The sequence below is a fragment of the Strix aluco genome, chromosome 6 (genome assembly GCF_031877795.1).
Source record: "Strix aluco isolate bStrAlu1 chromosome 6, bStrAlu1.hap1, whole genome shotgun sequence".
Lineage (NCBI taxonomy): Eukaryota > Metazoa > Chordata > Aves > Strigiformes > Strigidae > Strix > Strix aluco.
Window position 1 is genome coordinate 3,112,701 of NC_133936.1, and position 5,786 is coordinate 3,118,486.

Here is a 5,786-nt window from a genome sequence, read left to right on the forward strand (position 1 = left end):
CATATGTGCCAATACAAACTCATATTTTGTGCTGAAAGAACATGAAGAAAAGGTAAACTAACTTTGTCTAGCTTTATTGTACTGTCAGGGACCAGGCTCTGATGGCAACATGTCTTTTAACTTCCTATAGCAGGACATTTCACTAAAACCACAGCTACTAAGTTTTCTACAATAACACAACACTAGAGAAACTATTTTGCCTTCACTTTCTCATTAATAAGAAAATGGTCAGCAATGCCCTTCCGCCACCAGTTTATGCCAGTTTAAGACAGTAGAAAAATTTTTTTGTGTGTGTGTGTGAAAAAACCCACACACAGTGTCAACGACTGGTTTATATTGGCAGGGTTTACTGTGTGAAATTTATAGCGCTGGTACTTGTCTGATACTATCTTTGCCTCATATTTATATCAGCTTTTTGTTACTACATAATCCTTGAAATCATAAACAATATAATCTCCTTGAATGCACCAGGAATGACTGTAAATGCTTCTGGAGAGATACCAGCAGCATCCAGTTCTTCTATGCTATGTCCAGGGAACCGCAACAACAAACTCCTGCCATCAAATGCATTCAATGTAAAAATCAGTTGTGAAGAACAAACAGGCTGTCTTCATATTGAACTCATTGAGAAGAAGCTTTTGTTCAGAAGCACCTAAACTCATTTCAAGAGCTAGGAAGTCCCATTTCTAAGAAATACACCTATCTGAAGTCCTTATTGAAAAGGTAACCTTAAAAGCAGCAATCGTTTGCAGGTTGTATTTTCATGGCCTACTTGATGTTTATGTTTATTAAAAGGACTGATCTGCACTGCGAATGTGCTGGAGGCAGGGAAAGGGTGAAATTCTGATTACTGTCAAGTCAATACAGAATCTACTACAGGAGTAATTATCCAATTGACATTAAAAGTACCTTCCTTGAAATCGCATTGCCTACAGAGTGGCACTGCAGCTCACTGTCATACATCACATATAACAGCACTAGCAGTGTAACATAACTACTTCTGAACAGACAATTAATCATCACGTCCCTGGGTACACTTCTGAAAAGTGTTTTGTGCACTAAATTCCCCCTCTTCCCCATTACTCTTCCACATTTCTAAGTCACATACCTTCAGTCACTGAAAACTGATCGAGTATTTAAGTAACTCCCATTACTCTGCCTTGCCCTACACGAGCTGACATAACACCTCAAGCAAATAGTCTTGCAGATGTACTTCTCAGCAGATGAACCCAAACTGTGCATTTCCCCCAGTTTTCGCTTTGAAATCTCAGACTACTCCACCCTGAAGCAATGGGTACTTCAAATATGGCTTCCTAAATTACAGAGGAAGATTTTTCACTTTGAGAAACAACCACTAATGGAAAAGAGATGATGAAAATCCCATTTCCAAGTCAAGGTTCTCTCCCTGCAGTACTCTACAACCCCTTCTAGTTGAAGTTTATTTTTTTTAACTCCTATTATTTGCTACCAAAGGGTGAGCTGAGAAGCTAGCACTGATGAGACTGCTTTTGATGATGTCGTTCAGGAAAATCTTAATATACAGGACAGAATATATCTACATACATACGTTACAGCATTGTCTTCTTAAGGAAAGATTTACTTGGAAGATACACCCAGAGGTATGTGAACTCTGCAAAAGCAAGAGATGAAAGGGGGTAAGGAGACAAAGGCTTTATTTTTCTAAGACTGCTAACAAAGTCTGTTTCAATTCCTTACACAGTTACAAACACAAAAAGGCTTAAGAGTAATTTGTTTGTTTTGAAATGCTTTAAATGAACTAGGCTTAATAAGTTGCTGACCCATCCAATCTGACCTAGTATAAGATGGCATTTACTTCCAATCAACACTCTAATCCAGACAGCTGAAAACAGCAAAAAGCAAATTTCAATTTTTGCTAGCTGAGAACTATTACCCACAAGCAGTATTTGGCACAAGCTGTTATTTGAACAGCCTCAGTCACCCTTCTGTTGTATTGTGAGAGAAAAGTGATTTGCCCTCATTTCAAGGGGAGGGACAATACAAACATAAAAAGCTCCCTTTCACAGGTTCACAAAAGCTGTGCTGACATATATGCCATATCTTCAACTACAAAACCCAAATGCTGCTCTGTTTTCTCCCTCTAAGGCTCAAATTTCTGGAACAGAAGCACATAGTTTCCATGTCTATAGACACAACTTGGTATTAAGCATTAATAATTGAATATAATACTATTTAATTAAAATTATTTTATAATAATTAGGTTTGTACATTTTCTCTCATTGCCCTTCACCATAAACATCCATGCTCTAGGACTGGAGTCACATCACTCTCTAGAGCAGCTGAAAGAAAACCACACTTCCATCATCTTGCAGATACTTGTTTCATGTGCTGGAGGCTGAGCCTTGAATATTATAGTGGCTAAGGAAACATTCGCAGGATTCAGAAAAAAACAAACATCCATCGTTTCTGGTCTCTTCGTCATTGTCTGGGACAGACATGTAGCATTTCATAGCATTTTTCATGATATTTTTCACTAAAGTGTCACTAAATTTTTTCTAAAAAAAAGCTTGAATTGAAACAGTGCAGAAGACAGGAAGTCAGCCACTTCAGTACCAGCCATTTGTGTTGGAGCAGCATCCAGCTGTCCCTTCACTTCTGGCAGCATTACCTCTCACTTCTCTCCCTGGCAGTTGCTGCAGTAATTCAATAACAACACTGGTTATTTTACAAACCTTAACCATTCGGAACAGTCCCATCCTCAACTTAGTAGCATATTGAATACTGAAAGGAAAAATGTAAAAGTCTATTACATGAAAAAATCCAATCCTGACACCTATTTTATTATCACCAAAGGGACAGGGGGGCCTCTGCTCCTCATCTCTTCACACTGCAAAAGATACTGTGACTGTGGGTGTGATTCATGGTCTTTGTTCTAAAGAAAGCAACCAAGCATCTTGGTTTTGTCTAGAACAAATGTTGCCTTCCCCTGCTACACATGTCCCATTTCTCAGCTGTTTTTTTGTTTTTTGTTTTTTTGTTTTTTTTTTTTATTATCTCTTTAGTGTGATGCTATCAAGGCAGTGAAATGTTCTCACTTACTAGGAGAGGTTACATAAGAGTTTTATGATTAAAGTGACAGAACTGCTTCTCTTCAGTGCCATCCTAGCTCTTCATGATATTTTCCAAGCACAGTAAGGCTATTTACACTTCAAATAGTCTTTCCTACCTTCACATCTCTGAAGTCCTCTCTGAGAAGAAATCATCTTTAGCCCCTGGGTATTCCTGCAGAGCAGAGACTGGCTTGTATTTCTCAAAGTCTAATACTTGATAAAGCCTCACAGCTTACTCCTTTCAGTCAAGTCAGTGGAATTATAAAACAAAACATGGGAAGCAATCTATAATCTGAATGAAAAGATTTTTTTTAATAAGTTTTTACTCCATTAGAACAGCAATAGAAAGAGACAAAGTGCACAACACTCTACCTCTGCACTTACCTGCCCAGAAGACAATGACACATTCTTAAATAAACTGGCAGTGTGGTAACAAGTAACGATAGGAATGCCTCTGGGTGGGGAGATTTATTTACTATACATATTGCCTGCAATGTGCAGGATTTAATCTGACAAATTAAAGTTGGCAAATTTTCTGTTTCCTTCATTTCCTGCTCACAAATCAAGAGTAATGCTAAACAGAAAAGCACTACAAGTAGAAAAAAAGAAAATCCTACTTTACTAAAAACAATAAATCCCTCACAGGTAAGGCAACCCTGAGTCAAAACATAAAAGTAAGTATTATATTTTAGAAGTGAAGTCAGTTTCTGCATCTGAAATCTCATCAGTTGTTTTGCAGCAACATTTCTTCAGAGATTTATGAACTGATATGAGGGGACTAAGCTCAAACTCAAGAGCCAAATGCTCTATCTGCCTTTTTTTTTTTTTTAATTAAATTAAATGCATTTCCACATAGCCTGATAACTTTCCCTTTCAGAGTAGCAGACACCCAATGCTGCATACATTTGCAGCAAACTGACGATTGATAAAAGTCTAGCAGCTAGAACACCTATAAAATACTACATGCAAACTACGCGATATTTGCACACCGTGTTTCAAAACAGGTGCACAACTCACCATAAAGGGTGAATAAATAGTTTATTGTAGCCATTTCTCTTTATTGTGCTTTTCATACGCTATAGGCCAGTTCCAAGAACTATCAGATGCCATTTGAGAAAGCTATCCATATAAATGAACACAGACGAAAACTCGCCTTACTAGTATTCCCCTCTAAACAGAAAGCAATTCACTGGGGGAAAGAAGAAATCTTATTCCTTTTGTGTATGGGAGCTCACAGTCTAACTCTTCACAATCAAAGGCACCATGTGCTTTTTCCTAAGTTACTCTGAGCCTTGCAGAAATCCTTTGTATAACCTTGGGTGTATTTTAGGCAGATAGGTCATTATCAAATTAGTGCCAGGATAAATTGGAAAGAGACACAAGAAAAAAAAAAATCACCAATAAGAAAAAAAAAAAAAACCAACACAAAACTCTAAATCACTAATAACTGAAAAAAACCCCCAAACACTATTGAAAAAAAAACCCCAAACTCTAGCAATGGGAAAAAGCCCCAAACACTAGTAGGAAAATAAACACTAGTAAGAAAACCAGTGCAGTCTCTCATAATAAAAACTACTGCATACCTCTATTTATTATTATTATTAGTCTCCTCAGGTCTACATTCTTTCACCAGGCTATACTGATTTCCCTGGGCACTTGCAAATATGAAAAGAGCAAAAAAACCAGTATAAGGAAACCGATGTTAGGTCATTTCATTTTGGAGGATTTGGAGGATTTCAGTTGATTTTATTATTGTCTCTTTGAACTGGCAATACAGAAGTATTTCAACATGTCGTTCAATACTCTCCCTTAATGGAGATTTTTTTCACTTGATTTTGTCCCATTAAATAATACATTTTTAAAAGGTTTTTTTGGTCAGGCTTCTTCCCTGTAAAGAAGGAAGTGTTGTTTGTTTGGGAGATGGCTCTGGACTGTGTTCAGGAGTTACGAAGCTCTCTTTTCTCCAAAACTGCCCAGCAACGAGTTGTTTCAGGGAAGAACACACGAACATCTCAGCTTACAGTGATATTTCCTCCTGTATATATTCACCCTCCCCTTCCTGACAATCTGCGATTCAGGAACTTCCTGGGACAGAGACAGTGTACACATCTTGGTGTTTAATTGCCTGCCCATGGCTTGGTTAATTGAACTGTCCATGGGTTATTACCGTCAGTTTTTGAACCCATCCAGAGTGTTGGTAATCACAACATCCTATGGCAATAAATTGCAAAGTACAAACACGTACCTTTTGAAAAAGTACTTCCTTCTCTTTGTTTTAAACCAGCTGCCTGTTTCATTTTATGGCATCTAGTCCTTGCACTGTGACAAACCACAAATGACCACTCTCAGCTTCCTTTCTCCGCACTTACCACGATTTAATTGTTGTCTGCCACAACCCTGATTGAGTTGTCTCTAAGCTGAAAAATGTAAACCCGTTTCATAGAAGTTGAAGATCTTTGTTTATTGTCTTCTGCACAGTTTTTTTGGTTTGTAGTATATGTTCTGAAATCAAGGGAAAAGCAACCACTAACCAAAGTGTGGATACGTATTACAAAGGAGGGAGGGGGGAGACACACACACACACACACACACACACACACGCACGCACGCGCACACACACACACACACACACACGCCCTCTACTCCAACCTAATCAGATTTTGTACCTCAACTGAAGGAAAAATTAAATTTTCATTA